At 37.0% G+C, this 19,159-nt stretch overlaps 1 long non-coding RNA gene across 1 annotated transcript; it reads right to left on the bottom strand.

Moving 5' to 3' along the window:
- Nucleotides 1-4,471: 4,471 nt before the first annotated feature.
- LOC128096815 (uncharacterized) lies at nucleotides 4,472-18,628 on the bottom strand. The gene is made up of 3 exons (XR_008213750.1): nucleotides 15,900-18,628; nucleotides 15,059-15,101; nucleotides 4,472-4,977 (listed from the first exon to the last, which is right to left on the bottom strand). It is a non-coding gene; the product is annotated as an uncharacterized LOC128096815 (long non-coding RNA).
- Between the last annotated feature and the right edge of the window lie 531 nt (nucleotides 18,629-19,159).

Genomic DNA, 19,159 nt, shown 5'->3' on the forward strand with positions numbered 1-19,159 from the left:
CTAGCATTTTAACCTGCATTCCAAATGCCACACATAGGATGGTTATTTTGCTCTGAAGTTAATAATTTCTGCTAATCAAGAATTTCAAATACTAACTGAAAACATTGGTCCAAATAATTTTTAAACCTCAGTTCACCTACTGTATTTCATAAAAGAAAAATAACCACTGTAAGTTTATTTATTTATTTTTAACCTCATCATTAGAAGACTATATTTATTTTTAAAGGAATATATTGATAATAATGACATTCATATTCTAGGCCTCATAAATTAATAGAACATACTATTTCATAGTATATTTATCTCTTGGGGAAATAATCAAGCTATGGTACATATATTTGAAACAAGATGTGCATTGGCACATTCCATAATGTTTTAAACTCTCGTCACTTTAGTCCACAGAGGACACTGTTACAGTTTCCGATCATTCTGTGCATTTTGTCTTAAACTGTCTTAGGGTTTCATTACAGTTAAATCAGTTTCATTTCTTCAGGGCAAAAAAAATAAAGGAAATGTACTTTGTATTGAAAACCATTTCATCTTAGTAAACTTCAAAAGTTCCAGTTGTCTTGTAAATTAGAAGTAGAGAGATACGTGAAATTCCTAATTAAATCAAATATTATAGAAGCCTATGGAAATGATGGCCAAGTATAAGCACCCTGATAGAGTCTTCCTCTCTCTGCTTAACCTGAGGTGCTGCCAGAACAAATGTCAGTGGCCCTGGGTCAGAGAGATGTTTTTTACCCTGGCTTGAGAGCTGAGTGTTCATTACCTCTTCCACAGTCCTAACTCCACTTTCACTGGGATCAAGTCAGTAACTGTGGTTTGGACATAGTGAGAGTGTTTATACCTTGATCATTGCAGTAGCTCCATACATCCAGGTCTTATTGTATGCACAATGCTGGCACACATACAAGTTCACACCAGAATTCAGAGTCTTGTGTCTAACACAACCAGGGTGTCAGAAAGAAACAAGTGAGTGTTGTGGGATAATGCCTTTGTACACTGGTTAATAAAATTCTGATTGACCAATAGCCAGGCAGGAAGTGTAGGTGGGATAAGCAGACAAGGAGAATTCTGGGAAGGGGAAGGCTGAGTCAGGAGACGCCTTATGTCATTATGTCAGCAGCATGTAATGGCCCACAGGTAAAGTCACTGAACATATGGTGACATATAGATTAACAGAAATGGGCTGTTTAAGTGCAAGAGCTAGTGAATAGTAAGCCTGAGCTAAAGGCAGAGAAGTTTTAATTACTATAAGCCACTGTGTGTTTACTTGGGTCTGAGCAGCTGTGGACTGGGTGGGACACAGGAAAACTTCAGCTACTGTTGAACCCCAAAGGTTTAGGATCTCAAGTGGACAGCCCAAGAACCCAGACTCCAGTCCAGTTGATGCAACAGCACGAGGTTTTTATTGAAGTGACTGTACAGACGGGCAAACTCTGTTCCTAAGAGCAAGAGCCGCATCTTACTGCAGCCCCATGGGGGCTTTTAAAGGAAAACCCCACAAAAGTCCTAAGATTACAATTCCCATACAATTTTGTTTCACAAGATCATGGTCTGATCACAGAGTGGGTACAGTCACATCAACAGGTACATTCTTCCTGAAACCTCAAGGGGGGTATCAGGGCAGGAGTGCAGTTTACACAAAGGTCACAGTGGTCCTTCCTGGAACACTTGCAACTATCCCAGTCACAGTTGAGCACATCTCTTAACAGAAATCTTTTTACATTGTTACATTGTTACAGGTTGAATAATGGCTGAGTCAGGTGGCTTTGGAACTAGTTTTCTTTTTAGTTCCTTATTTCCTGGGGCTTGGGGGTATAAGCCTGAAGGGCTAGGGTCTTTCACTACAAGTGAGGACTGTATGGTATGATACATGCCTATAACTACAACACATGGGAGATATAGACAGGAGCACCAAGAGTTCAAGGCCAAACTCAGCTCAGGGACATAAGTTTGAGGCAAACCTGCCTGCCAATGACTCTATCTAGGGAATCTTTAAGATCCCATTTTCCTAAGCTTGCTAAAAAAAAAAAAAAAAAAAAAAAAAAAAAAAAAAAAAAAAAACCTGATCCTATAATGGAAAATGGAGTTTCCCAGGTAACCATTATTCAAATTTGAATATGTCCTAGACTTTCCCCCCAATGCTTTCTGTACATTAGAAGGTGACCAGAGGCATAATGACAAAAATTTGTACTTATTTTGTCCCTGCCACGTGTTTTTGACCAAACTATAACATAACTATATTTTGCTTATTGAATTTTTGTTTCCTATTTTATAATACAGGGAAGCTAATGTAGTAGTTTTATGGATTTAAAGTTTCTGCTAACATGAGGACTGTGAGAACTTATAAGAAAACATGCATCATTGCACTGGGACATTGCAACATTAATCATAACACCCACCATATTTGGTAAAATGATATGCAAAGGTCTTTTTGTCTTTGATAAGTCTAAACAACCATCCACAGTATAATTTTTCAGTATAATTTTAGCCTTGACATGGTGCGTTAGGTAAATTTCTCTATTGAGTTATTAATTTGTACATTGTTCAGCTTGTAAATTTGTAAAGACAAGGTTTCAAACATGACTTTGTACAGTTAGTGGCATATTTATTAATATTTAGGCAGGTTTAGTCTTCCATCCTTCTGAAATAATGTCCTTTTAAAGCACCTTGTCAGTATGTACTATTCAGCTTAGCTTCTAGACTAAAGTAATGTCACAATGATACATCTCACTATGTCCCCATGTGCTGCTTGCTGAGAATCTATACAATTATTAAAGTGCTGAAATACTCCATCGATACCTTGGCAACTTGTTACAGTGTGAATTATAAACACCTGCCTCTTTACACACTGCAACTGTTTTTTAAAAGACCATGTCACATCGACTACTTATAATGACTTGAAGAATCAATACTTGTGTATTTTTGTTTCATAAATATATTAGTTTACCTGTAATGGTGTCACCAGGGCGACTTTACAATTATGAAGAAATGATTTCTTATTCAGTTACTTTTAGAAAATAAATTACATTTGATTAAAAAATAAACAAAGTGACCAATATCTCTGACTTTGATATTAGATTGTATTGTGGGAGATATATTAAAATTATCATCTACAAATTAGAAAAATAAATTAATTTAAAAATTATATAGAATGATGTAATGTAGGCTTGGTAATTGGAGAAATGTAGTTTGCAAAAGGCGTTTTTCTACTTACAGCAGATCAGGAAGGCATTAAGACAAAAGACTGGGGAGAATTACTCCAGGCTGTAGAATAAGGACCTAGCATTACATGGGCATAAAATGAAAGTCAGCTTAGCTATAATTTAATGAAATAGGAATAGACCTGGTGTAATCTGGTTTAGAACTTTTAAGTTTTTCTCTAGCTATATGTTTATGTGGATGGGTGAAATGAAGCAGGAAGAAAATGAGAAACAAGAGTCAGAACTTAATGAGTAGCAAGAAAGACACAGGCAGAATTGGACAAATGATGATGCCATAGACCAGGGTTAGAATAAACGCAAATATACATTTATTTTTAAGATGGATTTCATAGGTTTGAAGGCCTTTTTAAGCCTGAAGTGCAGGATATAGAGGCTTCCTCTACAAATGGCGTCTTAAATTGGCGGCTGGATTCTTCCTTTGGGAGAGGGCATAGAACACTCATATTTTCTCTGTAATCAGCACTTCTCCTTACAGTGGTTTTTGTTTGCTTGGTCTGTGGCTGGGGTGGGGGGGACTAAAGGAGTGTTAGTAAACTATTTAAAATTATCAAACACCTTTGAAAAAAAAATTTAATAAACCATTCTTTATGTTTAAGTCTGTGTTACTAAAACTCTATATACCAAAAAAACAAAAACAAAAACAAAAAACCATTTTTTTTAGAACATGAGCTCTGGTCATATTTTATTTGTACATTAATCCTATTCTTGATAACATTGAGTCTCCTCAATGCTGCCATATTGGATATATAGGACATATATGCTGATATTCATACAGCATTTGCTAGCTTCCTCTGCACAGATTTATTTTGAAATATAAGCACCTAAATATGGTCAATGATGTAACAAAAGAATTCTGACGTGGTCAGAATAGTAACATATTCTATGTGGCTATTACTTCATGTAAATCTGAATCTATTTCGTTTGAAACAATTTAAGACTATGTTAACTATGTTATAACTATATCACACCATAGACCAAAGTAAACACAGATGTCTCCTCCAGTGATAGAGTTGCCAAGATACTCCTCTCTTTGTAGGTATCTATAGCCAAAAGACAGCTTTTAGGATTGTTGTTGAATTTTAACAAGAAAGAAGAGGTTACCAATTCACTTTCACTCTTGATTTTTTGGTTGTTTTCTTGTCATTGGCTCCCAGATTTAAGATACCTGATACCTGTACCCTTCATTGGTTTTCATCACAGTCATTAATGAAATTGTAATAAAGACAAAGAAAGCCAAAATCAAAAACATAATTTAATTTAATGGAATCCTCTTATCAGAATAATGTTAGGTTCTAAACACACAGGTTGAATACAGTGCTGTGGAAACTTTGAATGAAGATAATATTTTACCATTTCAACCCAATAAAGATTTTTTAAGCAAAACAGAATTTGTATTTATGTTCTCTCCTGATAAACAAGACTTTCTTATTTAAAGCTATATGTTTACTCATTCTTAGACAGTCAATAGAGATGCTTAGTACTTCTTATATTTTCCAATTTTACATAGAAGTAGCTAGCTAAATAATAACTGCCATATTCCCCCCATAGTTGCATCCTCTCTTAACCAATGACTGTTCCTCAAAGCTAAACTCCTTAACCACCTGCCAGTTCTTCTATGACTTCAGTTTTCTGAACGGCTTTCTGAAGTCACATATTACAATGTCTTTAAAGTGCGATTCACTGATCTGATGTATTTAGGTTCCCTTGGAACTGAAGTTTGTTCAGCAAGGAGGCAGAGGCAGCACATCTAAAGAGGAGTTAAAGACAGCCGGAAGTGAGTTATCATTGTGTTATTGTTAGAAGAGAACAGAGAAATGTACAATGAGACGAAAGAGAACTAATTCTGGCAGAGTGTTTACAATGAAAATTGGCATGGAACTGATACTAAGCTCTTGAAATGCTGTTCCTGAAAAAATAGTTCCAGCCCCCCTCCCCAAACGTGTAAGGGCTCCATCAGTATACTTAAACATATAGCAATTTTTAAAAAACCTAACTTTTTATCTGATTTAACACATTCAAGGGTTAAAATAATAAAGTATAATAACTGAAGGTCTTTACAGCCTGTGTACATCATAAATTTTTATACCCACATGAACATAGGTCACTCCAGTCATGGAATGGGACTCCACTAACCAAGGCTCAGACCCTTCCTATCAACAGAGGTTAATTATGTAATTGAAGACAACAGAGGAAAATGTGATAAAAAATTTCATAAGCATCTTAATGTTGAATTGAAAAAAAATATAATCCATGCCTATGTTAGAATACAGAAAAATAAATATAACTTTGATTTAAAAAAACAGAGCTATTTAAATATTCAACAAGTACTTACTATATTCTAAGAATTTTCATGGGAGATATCCTGTAGAGATTCATATTATTTTCAGATAAAATAAAGCAAACCGATCATAGTGGTACCTGCATGCATCCCAGCACAAAGGGATGGAAATTGGGGACACAAAAGCAGGGAAATTGCCTCCAGGGATGACATGATGAGATCTTGTTTGTTTGTTTTTTGAATAATTAATTTTTTTTTTTTTGTTTTTTTGTTTTTTTGTTTTTTAATTTATTTTAGTTTATTTTGCAATACAATTCAGTTCTACATATCGGTCACGGATTCCCTTGTTCTCCCCCCTCCCGTCCCCCTCACCTTCCCCCCAACGCTCCCCCCCCCCCATTCCCATCTCCTCCAGGGCAAAGCCTTCCCCACAGACTGAGGTCAACCTGGTAGACTCAGTCCAGGTAGGTCTAGTCCCCTCCTCCCAGGCCGAGCCAAACAATCCTGCATAGGCCCCAGGTTTCAAACAGCCAACTCATGCAATGAGCACAAGATCTGGTCCCACTGCCTGGATGCCTCCCAAACAGATCAAGCCAATCAACTGTCTCACCCATTCGGAGGGCCTGATCCAGTGTGGACCCCTCAGCCATTGGTTCATAGTTCATGTGTTTCCATTCATTTGGCTATTTGTCCCTGTGCTTTATCCAACCTTGGTCTCAACAATTCTCGCTCATATAAACCCTCCTCATTCTCGTTAATTGGACTCCCAGAGATCCACCCAGGGCCTAGTCATGGATCTCTGCATCCAGGTCCCTCAGTAGTTGGATGAGGTTTCTAGCACAACAATTAGGGTGTTTGGCCATCCCATCACCAGAGTAGGTCAGTTCGGGCTGTCTCTCGACCATTGCCGGCAGTCTGTTGTGTGGGTATCTTTGTGGATTTCTGTGGGCCTCTCTAGCACTTTGCTTCTTCCTGTTCTCATGTGGTCTTCATTTACCATGGTCTCCTATTCCTTGTTCTCCCTCTCTGTTGTTGATCCAGCTGGGATCTCCCGCTCCCCCAAGCTCTCTTTCCCTCGACCCTCGCCTTTCATTACCCCCACTCATGTCCAGACTGTTCATGTAGATCTCATTCCATTTCTCTGTCATTGGGCGATCCCTGTGTCTTTCTTGGGAAACTCAAATGGCCGAAAGACATTTAAGGAATTGCTCATCATCCCTAATCATCAGGGAAATGCAAATCAAAACAACTCTGAGATACCACCTTACGCCTGTCAGAATGGCTAAGATCAAAAACACTGAAGACACCTTATGCTGGAGAGGATGTGGAGCTAGGGGAACTCTCCTCCACTGCTGGTGGGAATGCAAGCTTGTACAACCACTTTGGAAATCAATATGGCGCTTTCTTAGAAAATTGGGAATCAATCTCCCCCAAGATCCAGCTATACCACTCTTGGGCATATACCCAAGAAATGCTCAACCACACCATAAGAGCACTTGTTCAGCTATGTTCATATCAGCATTGTTTGTAATAGCCAGAACATGGAAACAACCCAGATGCCCTTCAACTGAAGAATGGATAAACAAAATGTGGTACATATACACAATGGAACACTACTCAGCAGAAAAAAACAATGGCATCATGAGGTTTGCAGACAAATGGATGGATCTAGAAAAAATCATCCTGAGTGAGGTAACCCAGACTCAGAAAGACAAACATGGTATGTACTCACTCATAGCAGGATACTAGACATGAAACAAGGATGAATTGTCTGCTACTCACATCACCAGGGAGGCTACCCGGAAAACAGGACCCCTTGAATAATTAATTTTTAAAAAGCAGTAACTGACTTTTACTTGCTGTGGGATGGTCTGTATGGCAAACGTGTTGCTGATTGGTCAATAAATAAAACACTGATTGGCCATTGGCTAGGCAGGAAGTATAGGCGGGACAAGGAGGAGAATAAAGCTGGGAAGTGGAAGACAGAATCAGAGAGACACTGCCAGCCGCCAAGATGACAAACAGCATGTGAAGATGCTGGTAAGCCACGAGCCATGTGGCAAGGTATAGATTTATAGAAATGGATTAATTTAAGCTGTAAGAACAGTTAGCAAGAAGCCTGCCACGGCCATACAGCTTGTAACCAATATAAGTCTCTGTGTTTACTTGGTCGGGTCTGAGTGGCTGTGGGACTGGCAGGTGAGAGAGATTTGTCCTGACTGTGGGCCAGGCAGGAAAACTCTAGCTACATTTGCAGGATAATTTTCAAGAAAGAGAATAGATATTATGTTATTGCAGTTAAACAGAAAAATAAAATAATGAGAACCTTCAAGCCCTTACTTTAACAAATTAGGATACAATATTTAATTTATAAGCTTATAAGTTATGTTAACATCTAGTTAAGTATGAAACCCACATTATACATGTAGATGGAAAAAGGGTTTGGGGGCATAGAAAAGAGTGAAGAGGTGCACAAACAAAGGCTTAATATTTGCATAAAATATGAACAACCACTGCTTAGTAAAGAGAAGTCTATAACATGATTGATTGAATTGTCAAAAGACAAAGAAATGACAAGACCTAAAATAATGAGTTAAAGTAGTATATATTATCCTATATGTTTGTGTGTTTAAACAGCACAAATTCACCAATACTACTTTTTAATTTTGCTGAATGTGGTGGTTCTCCTTCAGGGGATATAATTAGTTTGAAAGCAGAAACAGGAACTTTGTTCTGCTGTGTTAAAAAATAAATATCTACTTTCTAAGAATGCTTTATTAAAGTCAAAACAGTCTCTGTATGAGTTAGTATAGGAATGACTATATTCTGAAACTACAGATCCAATTATGGAAATTTTGCTACTATACATGTTTCCTGCTGGAGGTGCCAATCGGAAATGATTGATATTTGGTTATTCCAGTTTTAATCTTTCTTTGATTAGCTCTTTGGTAAATGACATATATGATATCAAACTATTTGATGTGGCATTGGTTTCTTGTAAGAACGGTAGAAATAGAATCAGGCCCCATTTAGTGTTCAGTTTGTTCTTTAAAACCTGTATCATTTTATAAAATTCTTTCCAGAGTAATAAAAGTTTAAACATAAATGGAAATAAAGCAACTATTGACACTTTTATAAGTAAGATTTTTGCATTTGTATTGGCAAACAATTCTAAGAACATGTACAGAACTTGTACAAATCTTAACACGAATACCAACAGTCCATTGAAAATGGATAAGAGCCATGTGCAGTATTTCTCAAAGGAAGAAACAAGAATGTACTCAGATGCTAAGAATCATATCTGAGCACAGATGATGAAGTGTTAAGTGCCCTCTAAAATCCTGGCTCTATCCTTTTGAACATGACATAAAAAAGCCTGATAACAATTTTATATTAGTGATGATGTATAAACACTTAAGAGACCATGCATTGTTTCTAGATAGGTGCATTTTTATAAACACTTTGAAAAGGAATTGAAACTGACCCAACAGTTTTACTTGTACATGTACCTCAAGAAACATCGTTAAGAATTTTCATAACAGAGTTAAGTCTAGAAAGAAACCGTAACACCTGTTATAGGAGAAATGATGGCTGAGTAATATTCACAAAGAGTAGGTAAAAGAAAAGAAACATAAAAGGGCATACACAATGAAGAACACATGGAAAACCTCATTCTGTTCTCTAAAACTTATCAAATACATAAAGCAAACTATCTTTTTTTTAAAAAAAAAAAAAAAAGATTTATTTATTATGTGTACAGTGTTCTGCCTGCATGCCAGAAGAGGGTGCCAGATCTCATTACAGATGGTTGGGAGCCACCATGTGGTTGCTGGGAATTGAATTCAGGACCTCTGGAAGAGCAGCCAGTGCGCTTAACCACTGAGCCATCTCTCCAGCACAAAAAGCAAACTATCTTTTCAAATACATCCAAACATAGGAAAAGTATAAAAGGAACTAAGTGAATACTGAAGGTAGTAGCCAAATAATGTTGGAGGGAGGAAGATGGGCTCATGAAAGACTAGAAATGTATGTGTTTATTTGTAACTTATTTTCTATTTTCTAGCTTTTGTTATGGATTGTACACTTACGACTGACTATTGCATCCTTAAGAAAAAAATGTAAGTAATAGATGCACTAAAAAAAAATCCATGCATAGAATAATAATGAGTTACATAAGTATTAAAAATATTACTAATGAACAATGTTAATAACACTCTAAAAACTATAATACTATATATGTGCAACTCTACATTAATGAAAATATATGAAGTTTATGTCAAGTACAAATTCATATCAGTTTGCCATATGGTTTATACCCCTGTCAGAGAAGCAGAGTATTGTAGTGGGTAGCCATTCCAGCTTTGATCTGGAAGTTCCAACCCCCATGGAGACTTCGGCAACTGTCACACCTACAAGGCGGGGCCGAGGGAGGCACCTGGGGACCCGAGATCTGGATCGGAGAGCGCTCTCTCGGTTGCAGGACCCTGGATGGTGGAGGTGGCCCAAGCAGAGCTCCAGAGAACACTGCTGGACTGTGATACACCTTCCCCAGACTCCGCGACCTACCTATCCCTTAATTTGTAAGTTACGCCATTAAATAAATCTCCTTTTAACTACGTGGAGTGGCCTTAATAATTTCACCAATAGAGTATTGTATAAGTATTTTATTACAGTGTGTGTGTGTGTGTGTGTGTGTGTGTGTGTGTGTGTGTGTGTGTGTGATGGCACAATAAGTGGAAGTCAAAGGATCACTCATGGGAATTGGTTCTCTCTTTCCACCATGTGATTCCTAGGATCAAACTCAGATTGTCTAGTTTCTCTACCCTCTGAACCATTTTGCCACCCCCCTGTAATCTTCTAAGAATTATGATTAAGACAACTGAAATTATATTAAATGTGAGTCATAATATCATATACATTAAATATCTATTCATCCAATATAATGAAAACTTTGCACACTTATGAACTTTTTGTAGGGTTGGGGATCAAATGCAGGTCACAATCCCTTCTGCATGAGCACTCTGCTACTGATCTGCACCCCACAATACTTTGTACCTCTGGACAATGAGCTCCTCATCTACTCACAGCGCCAGCTGCTCTGGTAGGAATAAAAATTTGTCAACAGAATAGATGCCAGTCATTCTTGCCACAAAATGTAAGTTAACTATTTCAAGATATGGATATGTTAATTTACTTTGGTGTAGCAATCATGCATGTCTATGTCTAGCAAAGTACCATATTTTTACTTTAAATACATCCAATTTTAAAAAACTAAATATAATTACAGTTAATTCATTGGATAATTAGGAGTATTCTGTGTTTTACATAGCCAACCACACTTATGCACTCTCTCCAATCTCATAACTAATTCTGGAAACAATGTAAGTACTATTAAAAGTGTCAGAGTTACCATTATCATCATTATTATTATTTTCATGGAAGAATAAAAGTCAATGAGTCTCTTTGGTAAATGGTTCACCTACAGTTTAAGACCTTACCGATCTTGTAGTAATTTAACAATAATGAGGCACAAAAGAAAAGCATCCATCTCTATGATATTGTTGATAACTTGAGGGGAGAGTTAAGGAGTTAAGCATTACCCTCTGTTTATCTATTTCTTCTACCAATGAATCTATTCAGTGTTCATTTAAGGATATTAACTAACCCAAACATCAATCAAAAATATTCATCCCAGAACAAGTATAAACATCCACAAGCGCTTCAACATCTGCTCTTTTTTTTCTTTCTGAAGGTTATTTGGACAAGTGAATCATTACTTCCTTGAAATTTGTCAGCAGAGACTGCAACTGAGTCTAGTAGTACACTGCTTTATCTCTACACTCAGGGCACTTGAGGGTTGGCACTCACTCAGAAATACACACATTCATCTGACTGTCACCGCATTTCTTGGAACAGAAGCTATACTTTATCTTCTTGGTGTTTGTAAAGCTTTAGAAAACCCAATGTCATTTGGCAGAGAGCTAAGGCATGCTCCACAAAATTTGATTTTACCCTGAAAATTTTCATTGATGTTTGAGTCTATGTTATTGAATCTGTATCATTTCCAACCATTTCATAGAATTATATTCTATGAAGGAACATAATTCTGTGAGTATAAGAAAAAAAATTATTGAACATTTCACTGGTTAAAATATTTGGAAGCTTCAAAATTTAAAAGTGATGAAATTTTACTTGGGGGACGTTTTATACTATCATCAAATACAATCAATGTTTTTGCCTCATGATAATTTCATTGTTTACATGGCAGGTTGCATTATTAACATAAACTCTTTTATTAATGAAATATTTCAAAATCTGTGCCTTTGTATTTGTGTGTGTAGAAAATTAGTGAAACACGCCGGGCGGTGGTGGCGCACGCCTTTAATCCCAGCATTCGGGAGGCAGAGCCAGGTGGATCTCTGTGAGTTCGAGGCCAGCCTGGGCTACCAAGTGAGTTCCAGGAAAGGCGCAAAGCTACACAGAGAAACCCTGCCTCGAAAAACCAAAAAAAAAAAAAAAAAGAAAATTAGTGAAACACAATACATAAATATTCTCAAGTTAACATTTGATACGATTTAGGCAATATCAAATGTAAGTGAGAAGAAAATATGTTGATAACTCAAGATAAATAAGCACAAAATATATAGATGCTTATAGAAATTTGAAGACAAAAATATGATTGAGACAATTTTGAGAAAATGAATTTAAGTAAAAAAAAAAAGCATTGCCAGAGAATGGACAGATTCTAGCTTTGCATTTATGTTTTCCTTAGCTCACAAAAAAGGAATCTCTAATTATAATCTGGGACTGGTGCCATATGACTAAAAGAGCAGTTCCTTCATCCTGTCTTTTAGCTCTAGTGACCAAATGGCTAACGTCTGGGTGAAGGTGTTAGCAGAAGTGTTGGATGGTACGTTGTTGAAGTTTCCTTTTCATGCTACTCTATTTGTTGACTGAAATTTCCGCACACTTCTTTTTGCATTTTAATTTTTTTTGAAAATGCCATTTATGTATATACCATGAACGATGATCATATGTACTCCCCATCTCCCCAAATTCCCTTATATCTCTTCAAAATGATCCTTCCCAACTTTTTTTAAACCTAATTCCAGTTAGCAAAGCCATTTTGGCATAGGTGTGAGGGCATGGAGTCCCACTGGGGCATAGAAATCCCCAGTGGCTACATCCTCAATAAAAAAAGATTCTTCCCTTTGCAGTAACTATCCACTGGCACTAACTCCTCAGTAAGGAGTAGAGTCTGGACATCATCTACCCCATCCATTCTTGGGTTTTCGACAACTTCATCTGGTGTAGAGCCTGTCTATATGCTTCTTGAATCACAAAATGACCTAGTGAATGATACTCACAATGTGTAATGTCCAAAGGCTGACACAACAAATTTGATACAAGGGCTCTGAACTGCTCACTCCACGCTTCGTAAAAAATAAAGTATAATGTCATATAGACCCTGGCTTGCTCACAGGGGAACCCAATTCTTACCAACCTATGTCACATACATAGACGGTTTGCTTTCCTGATATAATCAAGATAATTACAATCCTATAATAGTCTCAAATCTAGATCATTTGTCATTTCATTAAAATTCTAGTTTCAAAATGAATTCACTTATGTATCATTCTACTGTCTTGTCCAAACTGCTTCACTTTCTGTGACTAAATATTTCTTTTAAAAGTCCTAGAAAGAGTGACTCAGTTTATTTTTACTTTTTTCTTTTTCTCTACTCAATAATAAATTCTCAAATATCCATCCTTGAGAACTCAGCTTCAACTTTCAGAAATACTGTTTAAGTTCATTTTGGGAAAGCTCTAATTCTCCATATTCATACTTGTACTTAAAAATATACTCTCTGTACTGGCTGGTTTTGTCTCAACTTGACACGTGAAGGGTCATTAGAGAAGAAGGTGCCTCAGTTGAGGAAATGCCTCCATGAGATCCAGCTGTAAGGCATTTTCTTAATTAGTGATCAAAGCGGGGAGGGCCCAGCCTGTGGTGGGTGGTGCCATCCCCAGGCTGCTAGTCTTAGCTCTATAAGAAAGCAGGCTGAGCAAGCAAGAGGAAGCAAGTCAGTAAGCAGCACCCTTCCATTGTCTCTTCATCAGCTCCTGCCTCCAGGATCCTGCCCTGTTTGAGTTCCTGTCCTGACTTTTTTCAGGGGTCAAAAGCAATATGGAAGTGTAAGCTAAATAAACCCTTTCCTCCCCAACTAGCTGTATGGTGATGTTGTTTCGTCTCAGCAATAGAAGCCCTAACTAAGACATTCTCTTAAGATGCTTCTTTGACCTTATATACATCATTTGTGCTTGTCATACAACTCTACCTAAATCATACAACTATTTCATAGTTAAAAAGCAAACAAGAAAGCTCTTCTACTACCATTACTTCTTATCTTGGAAGAAAGGTTCTATCCTTTCCTAGATAACCAGTACTCATGTGTGGTCAATCCCTAAATTGTATAAGAATTTATAAGCCCTATTATTTCCACCTTTCCTTTTCTCTGGAATTTCAACACTGCTTTCCTCATCTATGTTCGCTGCTACAATTCAAGTGAAGCCTTTTCCTACTAACTGGCCCAGTTTGCTCTCAGTTAGTACTCTTCCTGTAACATGACCTTGTTGTCATCACAACGGCTTGTAGATGACTTCTCCAGGCCCATGGATTGTATCTATCCTTAGGTGTCAGCTTGCTAGAGCTTTCAAGACACCACAGGGGTGAATTAAACACCAGGATGCATTTCTCATTTTTCTGGGGGCTGGTAGTATAGCATCAAGGCTCCAGCAGAGAAATTTCTTCGGATGCTTCTCTTCTTGGCTTACTTAAACTGCCTGCTTGCTGTCTCTTCACACGTTTTTTTGTTTTTGTTTACATGTGTGAAAACATAGCTACTCTCTCTCTCTCTCTCTCTCTCTCTCTCTCTCTCTCTCTCTGTGTGTGTGTGTGTGTGTGTGTGTGTGTGTGTGTGTGTGTGTGTGTGTGTGCGTGTGTGTTTCTTAACCACTTTTCTTCATAAGGCTACATCAGATTAGATTTGTCTCCATGCTAAAGGATTCCTTTCATTTTCTAATATTGTAAGTGTTGTCTCTGAAGATAGCCACATTTTGAGGTACTGTGGATTAGTCATTGCTTACACTATACTATCTGTCTGTATTTATGTGACAAGTAACAAAGCTCTCTGACTCTCTCCTTGGTGTCTCTCTCTGTTTCTCCCTCTCTCTCTCTCCTAATCTCACTTTTTAAAATGTTTAACAAGTTTTGCCGTTCTTTTTGAATATTTATAATTATGCCAATTTTCTCTTTGTGATGCTGCTTAGAACATATTGATCTAGGTTGCTTTTCTGTAATGCCTTTGCTGAAACCTAGCCCTATTCTTATGCCCCTAAAGTGATAAGATGACTTGAGGGTTGTGTTCTTCAACTTTTCCTCACTATGACAGTGAGATAAACAACCTTTAAGGAGATGGAAAAGTTTCTTTACTGTGTGGTATTAGTCTATGGGTACTTGACTCCGTTGATTTGAACATGTGAATACATACCATATCATGGTGGGCACATGCAAAGGAAGACCCTTCCTGATAGCTGTCAAACAAAGAGAGAACAAGAAATGAGTGAAGGTCTCATATTTCATTAAAGGTGGGTCCCCAAGAATTTAGCTTGCTTGTATTTGATCCCACATCTCAAGGATACCTCCATTTCACAATAGAAGCAGAGACTGGTGCTTCAGACTTCCAGAACTGGGCCTTTAGAAGATACCCCCAGCCCCAAATAAGGGACATTATATTTATTTCTATGTCATTCTTGATTATTATTTTGGAGTTGGAAAATCTTAAAGACTTGTGGCCAGAATTTCATTTAAGGATATTTATTCCTATATTATATAGGTTAATCATTCACACTTAGAATGAATTTAAAACTCCTAGTCCGGTATGTCAGCTGATCAGTAGTGGGTCCCACATGATAATTCTAGTGTAATAAACAGTTATTAAGACTTAAGAAACAATGCTTTCATTTTAGATTTAGTTTTTAGTTAAAATACAATGACATTTCCCCCTTTCCTTCATTAATCTCCTTCCATGTCCTTCACCTCCAACCTCACCTGAGTGTACCCTCATAATAGCTCTTAAGTTCATGGTCCCTTTTTCTATGGTTATTGATGCTACACCAAGGTTAGAAGTAAAAGCTCTCTATTGGTTATTCCATTTCACTAATGTGTGGTAGAGTATGGCATTTTAAAATTTTATATGATGACTTAAGAATCCACTTCCTGACAGACTGACAGTTGAAGACAATAACCAAGATTTCAGAGCAAGAAATCAAGCAAGCTGAGATCATCATGAAAGGAAAGTAATTTTCATTTATTTTTCCTGACCATATTACCTTGTCAAAACAGTCACCACGGCACCTTAGGAGGAGGACAAGCAGCAAATCACTGATACCTAAGTGGTTTCCTCAGTAAATGCTCCAACAGTACAGAAAGCCATTCACTCAAACTTCCCCATCATTTTACATTTACTTTGCTGCAGCGTGTGCTCTGAATTGAAACAGTAGAAAAGAGACAGACTATTAAGCAAGTAACTTAATTGTAAGCACAACATTGTGGCTTAAGATAGTAGTTTAGGTCAGTTTAGCAATAGGTACAAAAGCAATAGGTGTTGTGTTCAAATTATTTCTATGTTGAAAAGGAAAGGAGGTTTGAGGACATGTTTCTATCAATCTTGATAATTGGAACGATAGTAATACTAACTTAGGATGCTGTCGTGAAATCTAAGGACTGAAAGTGGCTCACGCTGGAATGTTGAAATATGCCCTCCATAAACTAGTAAAGTGAAATCCTAGCCTCTGATATCATAGCGCTTGGAGGTGAAGCGTCTGGGAAGTAAAAAGGATTAGATCCCTTATGATCTGCTTGGCAGTCTTAGGAGGAAGACAGGATGGTCTGTGAACACAGTGAGGGAAGGACATTCAGGGACACACTTTGAGGAGCACAGTTTTTTAGCCAAAAAGACAGGCTTCACCAGTAATGAAACTAGAAATCTAATATTAGCTTTTAGAATAGTGAGAAATAATTTTCTGATGTCTAAGCCACCTGGGATAGAGTGTTTTGTTATAGCAGCCCAAGCCTAGGAACTGCCCTCACTTTTTCCAATTGTGCCCCTGGTAAAGGGGTTCACAAGCCACAAAGAAAAAACTCCCATTCATTATTTTAAAAGGTTTCCTTAAATATAAAGGATGAGATAAATGCAAGATGTTCTTTGTTCCATGTATCTCCTAAAGATAACTTTTTTTGAAGATAAAACTTCCACCCTTTCCCAAATTAAGAAAATGCCCCACCTCTGCTTCCACACTTTTGTCCTTTTATTCCACAACTGCAGCAAGGTTTTCTAAAATTCAAAGACAACACCTTGCTTCATCTGTCTGTTTGCACCTGAAAATTCCATGGAGACCTTAATAAATATGACAACTTTCTCATCTTTTTGCCTGTAGCAGCACAGTCTAAATACAAATATAATGTAATGGTACTACACTAATACATATTGGAAGAATATTTTACAATATGGGTCACTGGAAATGACAGCTACATTTTTTGTGGCATGTTCACACGTCACTTTAAATTCAATGCCATATGTGTTCTGAATCTTTTAAATTTTATCACTTTAAAAACTATGGTAACAATAGTTTATATGAGATTGTTCTTCAACAAAATTTTCAGGATATTATACAATACTTTCAACTATAAGCACAGAATGGTACATTTCTAGAATTTTCTTCATAAAAAGACTTATTTTTTGTTAATTTTAGGTATATGTGTCTCTGAATGACTATGGGCATGTGAATGCTTGTACCCATGCATGCCAGAAGACAGTGTTGAATAACCTGAGGCTGGAACTAACCACTGAACAGTCTTTCCAGGACATTTTTATATTTTATTGACATAACTGAAAATTTATGATAGAATTCTCTTCTACATTTTCAAATATGGATAGCAATATGAAAATAAACAATGAAAAGTTACTTTCAACTGTAAATCAACTGTGTCCTGAGCCCCAATCTCTTCAACTTATAATCCACCATTTATTATTCTGAGGTTAATAATGCCAAGAAAGTATAATCATGTTTTAACACTAATGTGTTTGTTTGATTGTTCATTTGTTCTGTTCTAGTCCAGATTGTTTTCCCCTTTATTATTATTTGTAGATAACTTTTTGTTTTCTAATGAGAGAGAGAAAGAAAAGGTTGGGATTTGGATGGGGGCAGAGGTAGGGAGGATGTGGGAGGAGTTGGGAAAGAGAAACCATAACCAGAGTATATTGTATGAAAAAAATCTATTTCCAATAAAAAGCAGGAAAAAAGTTAACTGTTTCAATATTCCTATACACAAATAGATACCAACCAGATTGCTTGAAATGAGGCTTATTATAAATTATCATATTACTTTTTTCTGCATTAAAATATGTAAATTCCCTTTAGCCCTGAATAACTGAAAATGTTTGTTCTTGAAGGATTGAATTGAGCAAAGTAAGTTATGATTGCAGACTTCATCATAAGGCAGATATGAGTTTCATATTTACTTATTTATGGCAAAATATCTTTGTTACCTTTGGCAAATATGCATAAGCATTAATTTCACTGTCATCTGAGAACACCGAGCATCATTGAAATAATATACCCATATCACAGGGCTATGTTATCACCCTAAACCTCAGGTTGATTCTGTATGGGATCCTTTACTAGGAAAGGAGGAACACTAATGTGCATGTCACCATCCTTGCTTTCCTTGTGCACCATGGTATCAGAAAAGTAGATTAATAATCATCAAGAAATATCTTTAATCTATAACAAAGAGATATATTAATAGGATAAATGCTTTGCTTCTGGAGAGTCAATGCTGTTATGAAATTACAATAACCTTGAAGAACACAGAAGATAAGTCAGGCTCCATTGAAACAGAGAAGTCACCTACACTGAAGACTACTTGCACTATTCAAAGACTGTGAAGAAACACACACACACACTGGAAGGATGCAGTAGTTATAATCTGGAGCTGGAGTCTTTTGGATATGACAGTGCTTTTGAGTGTCAACTGTTTTTCTCAGTTCTATAGAAAGATGATAATTAGATGTTTAGCGTGTTATTTAAGGGATGGTTTAAGTCCCCTAAGCCAGAGGCTGGCTTTTCTTGATTATTCTTTCCCCCCATCAAAGTGAAATGTGAAAATCGATGGAGAAGAGAAAGGTGCAATTTTTACTTTCTTTTATTTTACACAAAGAATAACAATGCAGGATATTGAGGAAATGTCATTTTCACAGGAAGGTGAGTGAATGCTTATTGGAGGCAGGCAGTAAAGGTGCAGGGTTTCCAAGCTGCTGCAGGTGCTTAAACGTTCATCAGAAATATTGTGCTCTTGATTATCACTGCTCCTCACACATCCTGTAACCCCAGACTCAACGCAAATGACAAAGCTTCCCCTCCTTGGAGTCTCAGGCACTATGTGACACCCTTGGAACAATCCACTTAGTGTCCATGTAAATGACCTACTTTATTTTTTAAAAGAAGCATTAGCAGCAGTTTGCATGTCAACAGCAGCCAGGAAGATCATCCCAGTCCAGAACAGTCCTGGAGAGGAGTCTGCTCAATAT

The sequence above is a fragment of the Peromyscus californicus genome, unplaced genomic scaffold (genome assembly GCF_007827085.1).
Source record: "Peromyscus californicus insignis strain IS unplaced genomic scaffold, ASM782708v3 Scaffold_5__1_contigs__length_169319896, whole genome shotgun sequence".
Lineage (NCBI taxonomy): Eukaryota > Metazoa > Chordata > Mammalia > Rodentia > Cricetidae > Peromyscus > Peromyscus californicus.